The sequence below is a fragment of the Lygodium microphyllum genome, chromosome 8 (assembly GCF_053477565.2).
Source record: "Lygodium microphyllum isolate KBCC chromosome 8, Lygodium_microphyllum_v1.1.10, whole genome shotgun sequence".
NCBI classification, from domain to species: domain Eukaryota; kingdom Viridiplantae; phylum Streptophyta; class Polypodiopsida; order Schizaeales; family Lygodiaceae; genus Lygodium; species Lygodium microphyllum.
In genome coordinates, this window is record NC_141142.1 from 67,646,502 (window position 1) to 67,659,086 (window position 12,585).

Genomic DNA, 12,585 nt, shown 5'->3' on the forward strand with positions numbered 1-12,585 from the left:
ATGTATAACATTGAAAGTCCACAAGAATCAAGGAGTATAAGAGATGAAATCCTTCTTGGAGTTTGCATAGAAGCTTTGGACATATCTAGAGGCAAACTTCCAAACTTAGCACTCATTTTTCATTCTCAAGCCATTTTGAAGGTATCTATGTCAAAGAAAGTGATACAAGAGTTAAAGAGGGCTTTTATAGTTACTTTTTGTAAAAGAGGTCTTGTTATTCTTTCTCTCAAGCTTGGCTGAAGCTTCCATGGTGAAATCTTGCTTCTACCCCTTTCTTAGCTCTCCCATGTTCCTCAAGTCACCTTGAACTTGCTTTCTTTCGAAGATTTTTACACACTACTTGCTTCTTCAAGCTAGATTTCACCTTCTTGGCCCTTTTGTAGAGGCCACTACTTTGGCCTTTTTCATGCTAGTGCTTACCACCATCCTCATCTTCTCATTGTAATCAGCAAGGCTGATGTTGCTCGAGTTTTGCTTTTGGTTGGCCTAGCCATCTTGGTTTTCGAAGGGAGTGGCCATGGCAAAAAGGAGGAGGTCTCAAGGATCTATGACATGGAAAGCATGCACCCAACTTTCCCCATCTTTTGAATAAAGGAAACTCTCACAAATAAGAGCCGGTCGACTAAAAGTCTTGTTGGAATGCACTATAACACATTGCCTTGGACGTCATATTGGATAAAAGACCCACTCCATCAATCAAGGTTTAGCAGTATGAACTCCTTTAGAATTTCAATTTTGATCTCAACCATGGCAGAAAGGAGGAGGTCTCGAGGCAAGAAAACGACGGGAACAAAGAATATGCTAAGGAAGAGGTGAAGAGGGAGGCGCTCATTTTTGTAACTTCCCTCAAGCTTTATAATATCCTGTTGTGATTACAAAGAAGTAGCATTGCTCTGAACAACATCAACGTCTCCAAACTTGCGAGGCTCTTTTCTTGTTGTGTTTTGGTGTCTTCTTGTGTGGCAGTGGGATGCATAAGCTTGTAGTTGTTGTGTAAACTTTTTCTTTCAAGTTCAAGTTCAACTTATCTACTTCAATCATCACATTGTTATAATCATTCTGCAATGCTCATATGTGCATCAAACACTTCCTCTTGTATCTTGGATTTATCTACTTTTGGCCCTCAAAATGAACAAGATCAATGCCTCTACCAACTAAATCCCTAAACTGAGGATAGTGAACAACTAGTTGAGCTTGATCTATGTCTTCATCATCACCTACCAGAGGCCAGACCTTACAAAATACTCTGATGTCTGCCATTTCTATAATCGGACTTTCACTATCTCCAACCAGATTCAAAGGGCCATTGTTGAGCCCCACTCTCAACATCAACAACTTTCTCACTTTGGCACTACAACTGTCTGTTGTTACTATTTCTTTCGAGATTCTTAGATGGATGAGGCTTCCAAGTATTCACATTCACAGATATATTTACTATTTTCTCAGAAGACATGGGAACCTAATATAGTTGCAAATTTTGAATTGTGTTCATTGGGGCCAACATTTGTGTTTTGTGCAAGCATGTATTGCACAATTACAAATTAAGGAGAAGCCATTTACCCTGCGACTTGGAAAATCCATGCATGTGGTTCAGTGTCAAATGTGAAAGAGAGATCAGTCCTTGAGCTCTATCTTTTGGAGCTATAGTGCTTTTATATTGAGTAAGCTTGGATTGCCTTGTAAGCTACCACAAGAAGCTTTAATCTCTATGATTAAAAAGGACAAGGAGGAGTATCCTTAAGTGATTTCTTCACTTTGCTGCTGCTACATGAAGGTGCTAGAATTAACAGCCATTTCCTTAGTTCAGTGAGATCCAGATCAGTAGTTTCAATTTTTGGCCTACTTCATCATTGTTAGAATAGCGTCCTACTTTTATAGTTTTGACCAACTTCTTTTGTTCATTTGAGAAAGAAATGTTATATTCAATATATTTCACTACCTTGCTCCTGATCAAATTTTTATTATCCCATGTTCATGTACAATTAATCCATAGATATGGATTTCATTAAAGGATTCTTAAGCTGAGCAGCGTATTTGATCATCAAAAGAGGATGCTTAAAGATAGAGAACACAAACTACAAACTGGAGCCTTAGACTAGCTCATTTGACATGCTAACAGTGACTACATTAGACATGGGAGTGCATGATAGGTGTTTTGATGCTAATTGATCTATGGATGTGGTATATTTATGCCTCAAAGATTATATCATAATTGCAAAGGATATTGACACATTGACTTTTTTGGCAATGACACTTATGGTGGCACTCATATGCTCATGCTGACATTGAGATGTCTATGAACTTGTCAATGCTGGCAATTATGTGCCCCTATTTGGCAGTGATGTGGTCATGAGATGATCATGTTTGACAAGGTTATGTTCTTATTGGCAATGCATTTGGCCATGGTGGCAATGGTTTGGATCATATTGGCAGTGACTTTCAACCCACAATGATATACAGGACAACTTCCAACTCATAATGGGCTTATACATGCTGCTATAGACTTCCACAAGTGTTTACAAAGGTATTTCTAGGTTGAAGAAGTATTTATAGCTCCCCCACGGTTCTCACAGGTCTCAAAGGTCCTCATTTAGTTTGATAACTTGGCTAGACCCTACAGGGTATTGACTGTTCAAAATAGGCCTCTCACAGTTGCAAATAGGGTGCTAGACTGCATAGTTCAGCCACACAATTCTTATTACAGAATTTTTTCTAGAAGCCATGTTATTGCATACCTATAATCATTGCGTAGAGGGGATTGATACCTTCAACTAGAGCTAGAAATATCCCCAATCGGATCCCATTGGAGAGTTATACCCACTTTAGTGTGTAGTGGTCTTACAAGACAAGTTGCAGCCCCCTTCTGTATAGCCACAAAAAGTTATTCACAACTGATTCTAAATATATTTTTTCATAAAACTTTTTACATAAGCTCGTAGAGGGCACTCACCCCTCCATTTTGAATCAAAAAGTTCCCTGATTGGAGCTCCCTAGCCAAAGTTATCTCACATTTTGTGACTAGGGGTCTGTATGGACTACACCTTCAATGGCAAGGGACAAGAATAAAAGAAAGATTAGTGACCAAGAATGTAGAGCTTTGCTCCACACTTCATGATGGCTTGATGCAATGGATGCAAAAAGGCATAAGGACTTGATGGATAAAATGTACCAATAAAGAGACAATAGTATTTGCAAAAAACAAATCAGTCATGGCTCCTAGTTCTAGTTCCTTTTCTCACTCTTGGCATCCCCAAATGAATGCATTGAATGCTACTCTATGGCAACAAGAAGCTCTCCGAGTTGTAAGCCACAACCAAGTAATTGAGCAACATAGTGTGTTCATGTCTAAGATGGACCAAGTGATCTCAACCATCTAAGTTACCAACATGCAAACCAAGGCAATCAATGACAAACTTGCAGCCCTTATGACTTAAGTTGCTCAAATGGCTCTACGATTAAAAGGGTGATTCAGCATGATTATGAATAGCACCATGGGCATTATCATGGACATTATGAGTACCATGACCACTGGTGGCATGGGTTCTATGTGCAAAGGCAATTGCATGCACCTACTTATGGTCTACATGCATATGATGATTTTGAATATTTTGAGCAGCAGTATGCATCTAATGACTATACATGTTCTTATGACCTACATTGTGGTCACATACATGGAAACCCATCTAGATAGCCTTATGTACATGGGAAACATCATGCAAATGTATACGAGTATGTACATGGGAAACAATATTAGTATCAGCAAAGGAGTGCTCCATATCATCACCCATTTGATCATTACTATGAGCAACATGTGCATCCTTATGAGCAACATGATGCTTCTCACAAAAATGCCATGATGAGAGCATCTCATTGTAGTTTCATGAGAGCAGATGCCCCATCAGCCCAAGGCCCTTAACTTTGAATGCCTAGTAGTAGCCATGCATGTGGGACTCATGGACATGAAATGCCTAAGGGTTGATGTAGTGAATGTTGTAGTGATTGCAGCCTCATCTGCTTCAGTTCTATCTTGCATAGTGGTTCCCAATGAGTTTATGGACAAGTCAATGCATGCTACCATATGGGCTGGTGAGGATCTTGTGCCACCATCAGTGCTTGAAGATGACACCATGAATTACTTCTATGATATAGTGGATGCATTGGATCACAATTATCCTTTTGACCCCGGTGGTAGTACGGTGACCCATGCCTGTATGAATTACCCTTATGCTCTTGATGCTTATTATGTAGGTTATCCATTTGATCTCAGGGAACGGAATGATCTTTGAAAATCCCTACCCCAATTAGCATTTTACCAGTTCAGTTTTCCCCCTACTTCAAGGGTGTGATTTTTATTGAGGATTGGCTAAATTTCCCCTAGTCTACACTACAAAAAACTTGCAGACATCACACTATTTTAGGAAAAAAATTACCCTGCATTAATGACAATCAAGTTTCACCTATATGGGCTGAAAGTACGCTTCATGAGCTTTGTTTTGACATGTCAAATGCCTCAATTAGAGCTACCCATAGAAATTTATGACGAGTTTTCTCCAGCATGCATGTTTTGGACAGCATGCATGTCCAATATTTGTCAGTCCCTAATTGTCAAGTATTGGTGGCGAAACTCATATGCTATCAACTTGCACATGTCTTGTACATCATATATACATTTTTATGCCCCAATTCCACATGAGAATGTACTTTTCCATGTTGAGAAATGACAAATGATGTATGCTCCAGGAAGAGCTGTCCTGAATCCCATATGCACAGTGAGGAGAGTGGAACAACCCAATTTCTATAAAGTATTATACTTGACTATCACTTTCATATGGAATGAATACAATGTCATGATGCTTTGTACTTTCAGTTAAGTGTCTTGTCTTTGTTAGTCCTACACAAGATTAAGTTTATGAGTCCAAGATGCCAACTTGGAACCTAATTCACTTGTGTAACCGTTTGTCTCTACTTGTCTATGTCATCATGAGTTTGGTCTTCATCTTCCACCCACCATAAGCCTTCAGGCTCTCATTGTATTTTCTTCATTATTCAAGAACTAAATGAGAAGCACACAATACAATGTAAAAGTAAACTAGACTAGGTGTAGACCTAACTGACCAGGTCATTGACTAACACACACCCGACTTATTCAATGTAGTCACATGGAGACAGCTGTACACACACACCAGCTATCACAGATGTCAGTCACTCATAAAAATGAACTGAAGTGAGCTTGACTTCTAACACTCCCCCTCAAGCTCAAAACAAAACTCAAATCATCAGCATCACTCCAAGTAGCTGTCTAAAGTGAATGAACTTATCTTTACCAAGTGATTTGGTAAAGATGTCTGCTACCTGGTCTTCAGTCTCCAAGTCAATCTGATTTGCTAAAACCATTTCCCTGATGAAATGGTAGTGAACCTCAATGTGTTTCGATCTTGAATGATAAACAGGATTGCTTGCTAACATGACATTGCTTAAATTGTCACAATACAGCCTTACTTTGTTGTCCAAGTGTACTCCCAAGTCATTCAGTAACTTCTGTAACCACATAGCTTCACAGGCCGCTAAGGTCGCACCACGATACTCTGCTTCCATACTGGACAGTGCAATTGTAGGCTGTTTCTTACTCTACCAATTGATCATGCTACTACCCAATCCAAATGCATAGCCGCTGGTTGACCTCCTGTCATAAGTGCAACCAGCCCAGTCAGCATCAATATACCCCATCAAGTCAAGGGGTTTCCCATATGCATAAAACAGCCCATGATCTGTGGTACTCTTTACATATCTCAGAATTCTCTTGACTGCATCCAAGTGTGGTTTGCGAGGCTTCTGCATGAACTAACTGATCAGCCCCACATCATAACTCAAGTAAGGTCTAGTGATCGTGAGATAGATCAAGCTGCCTACCATCTGTTTGTACGTGGTAACATTCTCAATCTCTGTCCCAACATCAATTTGCAGCTTGACATTCTGCTCTAAAGGTGTATCCATAGGCTTGCAATCAGCCATACCATATTTCTATAACATGTCCTGAGCATACTGCTTCTGTAGCAGCCATATGCCTTGAGGTGTAGAGACAACCTCAATCCCCAAAAAATATTTCAGCTATCCTAGGTCCTTGACCTTAAACTCAGCCTGTAAACATGTCTTTACTTCAGCAATCCCACTTTCATCATCTCTTGTAATGATCAAGTCATCAACATAGACAACTAGGAATACATAGCCACGATCTGTCTTCTTCACAAACAAACTATGATCAGCATCACCCAATCGGAAACCATGTTGTTGCAAATAACTGTTGATGCAAGCATTCCATGCTTTGGTTGCCTATTTCAGCCCATATAATGCCTTTTTAAGCCGGCATACATGTGCTGGAAATTCTGGATGCACATAGCCTTCAGGCTGTTCCATGTAAACTTCTTTCTGTAACTCTCCATTTAGAAAGGCATTCTTTATGTGGTTTGACGCTCCAGAGTCAATGTACCATCTATCATCTCTATTATTTCTCGATGCATTTTTGGATACATGCTGCATCGCAAAGAGTCTATCAACTTGCTCATCATGAGCATCACTGGATCGATGCATTTTTGGATACATGCTGCATGGCAAAGAGTCTATCAACTTGCTCATCATGAGCACCACTGGAAGATGCATAGTGCCCATGTTGTTTGCCCTTTCCCTTCATATCTCCCTACTTCTTGTAACAGTCTTTTGCAATGTGCCCATACCTGCCACAATAATGGAAATCCTTGTCCCTGTTGGACTGATCAGATGACTGCCATGAATCAGATCCACCACCTCTACCGCGGGGTGATCTCTCCCTGCCTCTAAACCTGCCAGATCCATGTTGGCCTTGTGTATTTGCACCATGCCAATTACCCTGCTACTGCTGCTGTCCATAAGCATTACGAGTGTCACCACGACCTCAAAATGAACCACGACCTCTAAATCCTCTGCCACGCTGACTAGAGTATAACACAGTGTCTCTACTCTAAGATGCATTGTAACCTATATTCAAACCAAGTTTGACCTCCTCATGCAGCAACAAAGCAACTAGCTCTTCCCAGGCAGGAGGCTCTTCTCTAACAAAAATAGATGTGTCAAAAGCTTTGTACTCTTTCTCTAATCCATTCAAGGCAACAGCAATCATATCATCTTCTGATACACTTGAGCCAATGGTATTAAGTTGATCAGCTATGGTCTTAATCTCTATGGTATACACCTGGATGCTCCTGCCATTCCTAGACACGTTGTTGAACTGCTGTTTCAACTGGATCTTTCGTGCATGTGTCATGGTTCCATAATTTTTCATCAGTATGTCCCAAGCATCCTTCGGAGTCTCACATCTAGTGATTTGAATTACCATAGCATCAGATATACATAGAGAAAACCAATGCAGCACCTTGCATGCTCTCTCATTCCATAGCCTATGAGCTCTTTTCTGTTCATTAGTAGGATTCATTGCAGGCAACTCAGGAGCAACCTCATCTCCTGTACATAGATCCCAATAACCCCTGCCAACTAGAAAGTTCTTCATTCTGAATTTCCATAATGCAAAGTTCTTGTTTTCTAACTTCTCTCCAACTATCTGAGTGATATTATCAGTCCCATGTGCATTAGCCATGATGCAATACACTGTCTGTCAGATGTTTAACTACCTGCAAACCAATAAGTATGACTAACCAAGTTCAGTCCACAACAGTTTATGATAGTTTTATGCAACTAATTGCAGTAAAAAACCAGGGTATTTCAGCCCATTGATAACCCAAAACAGGCCCAAAATAAATGATCTAACCCATAGGTAAAACAGTCAATACATATGCTATGTATTTACTTCAGTTTAAACTCCTGCAACCTCACTGCCAAGGACCAAAGATGCAGTCTGAAAACTGTAGACTGTGAGTAACCAACAACAATTTCAAGGCCAAAATCAATGTGTATACATGTCATACATGTCCCAAAAACTCCAGAGTATCTGCTAGTACATGTGGCAGTCCAAACATAACCATTCGAGCACAAAGTAGTGCATATCCAGCAAGTACAAGTGACATAAATTTGCTCACAGATTACAAACAACCAATACTCTGGTAACCAAGATGTATTTCAGCTCCAAAAATCTTCAAGACATTTCATACATTCACTTTGAAGTGATAGGTTCAATACATGAGCATTTGGGTAGGCATAGACAACCTGTCTTCATTACTCACTGTCAAGGAATACATGATTGTTTATAACCATGACTGTTCATAACCAGCCCAAGCACTGTCACGGCAATTATTTCAGGTCCAGATTTGAGTATTCAGCAGCATCCAATGCTTTCCACAATCCTCCATACATTCAGCATGCATATGTCAGTTCATATAGGTGATAGAAGCTCCAAAGTGACATGTATTGCTTAGCAAGATACAATGCTTGCTATTCACTGTGTATGACAGTTCCCAGCCATTAAAATATTTCCAAATCTGAATATTTTAGTCATAAAAAACTAGCTCCAACACATGAGAACATATACATACGGCCTCCAAGTAAATGTCTACGCCTTGTTGATGCTTTTGGGCATAACCAAGAGCTTCCGTAGCTCAATTATAATCAAATGCAAGCTGTCCTTTCACTTTCCCAATAGTTCAAGACTGTTTCACAGATCTGTGTACTCTGTTCCCAACTCATAACAGAGCTCTAGCACAAGCAATGGCTTTCTGTAGTCTTCAAGTACCTTCAGAAGGTGTAGACAAGCTCCATATCACTTAGTAAATGATGTAGTTGATAGTTTGCAAAGATCTGTGATCAACAGTCCAGCAGGCACAGTCATGCTGATTTCTAGATCTGGTTTGACGGTTGGTCCTCCTCATCATGAGGCTCAATGAGCACTTACATATGCTCAAAGATGCCCGCCAAGGCTCCCAGAAAGGCCTCAACCACTGTGATAAAGCATAGAGTCCAAATGAGCAAATGCATACCTTGATAGAGTAATGGCAGCCTGTTTTGTTTTAAAAAAACCTTGTTCTTCAGCTTCTTCAAGTCTTCTTGACTCCTTCCTACTCCAAGAAGACCACCAAGTCTTGCTCTGATACCATGTTCAAAGATGGGAGAGAGAGACATGGAATACTCCATATCATGAGCCTTCAAGCTCTCATTGTATTTTCTTCATTATTCAAGAACTAACTGAGAAGCACACAATACAATGTAAAAGTAAACTAGACTAGGTGTAGACCTAATTGACTAACTCTAGTCAGGTCACTGACTAACACACACCCGACTTATTCAATGTAGTCACATGGAGACAGCTGTACACACACACTAGCTGTCACAGATGTCGGTCACTCATAAAGACGAACTGAAGTGACCTTGACTTCTAACACCGAGGAGCCCTTAACCTTGGTCAATCTTATGCTCCAGTAGAGTTATGATGGGGTCAAGGATTTGTTTCAGTAGCAATATATTGCTATATGGTTGTTTCATGAGTTATTTTGCTAGGCCAAGGAGGCTAGTTATTCAGCAATGAAGTGTTGTATTTTATTAGGCCAAGAGGGCCATATGCCTATCTAGTGCATGTGCCGTTATGGTTTTATTTTACTAATGTGCTATATAGATTTAGCAGAACCTGGGGGAGCCTCTTGTTGCACAGAAGCTTCTTGTGGCCAAGTCCAGGTGATATTTTTCCTTTACGAATACTTTCTCTTTATGCTATATGTATTTATGTACTTGTGGGAAAATTTTCTTTTGTTGGGGATAGGCAATCAAGGTAGGAATTCCTAGGGTTAGGTTAGGTGTGTTTGAGGGAGGTTTGAGTAGTTGTCTGCCTCTTGTGAAGGCATTGTCAAGCATTCTAAGAACTATTTTAGAAGGTAATCCTAGTGACCCTCTTGTGCTAGCCTGCTAGGTAGCTATTTTTAGGAGCTTTTGTTAGTAGTGAGGCAGTTAGAGAAGCCTGCCAAAGAAAAAAAGAAGAGAAAATTTTTAATATCCTTGGAATAAAAAATACAGAGGTGTGTAAAAAGAGGTTCTAACCCCTCAAATAGAAAAGGAAAAGGACAAAATCTTAAGTGCAAATGATCATCGCCTTGCGAAGGCCTAGTAGGCTCATGGGGCCGAGTTAGACTCGGGCCCGTAGCCCCATGCCTTGCCTTCCTAGGGGTGGCATCTAGTTGGGAAAAATACTAAGGTTGGAGTGAAAATAATAGTGAGTGCAAGAAAAAGATTTAAGTGTCACCTTGCAAGGGCTTGGTAGGTTCTTGGGTACTGAGTCAAGATAACGTGAGGTCGCGATACCCTGTTATCCTTGGGGCACTACACTCAGCTTCCTTCTTTCTACATGCCTAAGTATGGAAACTAGAAAGAACAATATCATAAACTAGAAATATGTGATGACCAAGCTATTGGAGTCCTTGCCTAGTAGGAGTTCCTATTCCAGTTGACCTAAGTTGGGTAAATAGTTTAGGCTACCACCTAGGATGACTTCTTTGGCGGCTCTTTTTAGCCACTCTATGCAGGAGCAATTCATTAGTGACTCACTCTAGATTTCTATTAGATTATGCTGGGCCTATCCATTGTGGGCTTTATGTCTTAACTTTGTCAAGGGGTAGGGTGAGAGCTGTGTTTGTGCTTTGTTGAGTATTCTATTTTGTGGCAGCTTGATGCTTTTTATGATTGTTGTTTGTGCATATCAGTTCGTGGGATTCGACGGGCTAAGTCACCCTATCATGTGGTTGCCAATGAGAGTGGAATTTAAATGCCCAAGACATGATGGAAAATAGTAGAATGATGCAAATTTTACGTGAAATTTAAAGCCCAATGGATGTAGAAGATGCAGGTTCAACAATTTTAAGTGGCCTTGGAAGATGAAAATGCAAATTTCAACCATTGTGGTGATTGTGGTTTTTTCATAAATTTTTTGACAATTGGATCAAAGCAAGATGACTTCTTGGCCGTTCAGGACCTCAAGCTGAATGCACATGATTTTTTGGATTGCAAATTGAGTGCCGAACTAAGAAGAAGTTGGAAGCCAGTTGCACAAAAGACCTAGAGCAAGTGTGAAACTAACTTGGGAGCTGACTTGGGAGGGAGAGTTGAAAGGGTATGACCCTAAGGCCTACCCTTCATCCCGCAAAACAAAAATCGATGAATCATGGGGGAGGGGGGGCATTATTTTTCATAGAGGAAAAAAGAAAAAGAAGGCGCCATGTTCATGGGGCAACAATTTGGTGGTAGGGGAGGGTTGAGCCTACAAACTGATAGATTTGAAGATATATGCCTGATCCTCCAAATTTTCATTCTCCATCACTTGTCTTCGCTCGATCGATGGCTGCCCAGATGAGAAGAATAGAATCTAGTGTTTCTCTCTTTTCTCTCTCTCTCGCTCTCCCCCCTCTTGCTTGATGCATGTTTCTATGTCTTGATGGATGTATAATATGGATGAAGCTGAAGTATTAGCCTCAATTTAGCCCTATCTTTATGCTAAAGTGAGTATTTATCACTCTTTATGAAGAAAAATACATCAAAATACTCTCTGAATCTACCACCAAATGCACAACCCTAAATGGTAGGGAGAGGAGGGCATATTAAGTGTTGATTAAATGTTGAAGTTGATTTTTTTAAATGCACTTGTTATATAGGATACATGTGTTTTGAGAATTAAAAAGGTTCAGTAGCATGAGCATGCTCGGTGCTGATCTTATGAAAAACATAGCAATTACGCTTAGAATGAAAGCATGAAAAGAAATGGTTTTGCATTGTCACAATGCTATTTTAAATAAATGAGAGCTATGAATCATTTATAGCTGCATTACATTCATTACATGGTATCATCTTGCATGCATGGCAATTTTCTTCATAAATAGTGACCCATGTTGAGAGTGAGGTATCCCAAGTCCTAGGACTAGCGATTCATTTTCTTTTGGGACTTACTCAGTGAGGATTATCATTTATCTCCTGGAATGATTGTTTAAAGAGAGGAGTAGGTATTGCACGTGCTTTATGTATTCACGACGCATCTCGGGGCCAATCCCTAAGGTGTAGGAGAGCCATAGAGGGGCCGGGACATTTAGTCGAGGGGCACTCCCTATGTTTGTTTTATGTGGTGTACAATGCAAATATATGTAGGGGCTCCCTATTAGGATTTTGGGAAGCGTTATCCATTGGACTACAAGCCATATAAATGCTTATTTGGTTAGATCAATGTGTAGCCTCCAGACGCTCCTAGTCGAGAGGCGATGGGGTATTTTGGTTGAGCATAGAGGCTTGACTAGAGCCTTAGAGCCAGTTTTGGTCCCGTTTTAGGTCCCGACAATGTGAAATCATGGGCTTCCCAGAGTATCTTCTTCTTGACATCTTAACTCCTTGGGATGCACACTCTTGTCTTGAGGTAGACAAGTCCTTCCTTTGTAGAGAAGTTCAGATACTTGACCTTGAGCTTGGGGTTTATTTCCTTGGACAAGACCTCTTTTATCATTTGTTGATACTTTGGATTCTTACTTTCTTCTTCTTTGGCCATTTTCATAATCAGATTACTTGCGGCATTGACACCATTGCTACTAGAGATCATTCCTTAGAGGGTTTCTTTGAGATGAGGGCATTGGGAAATGC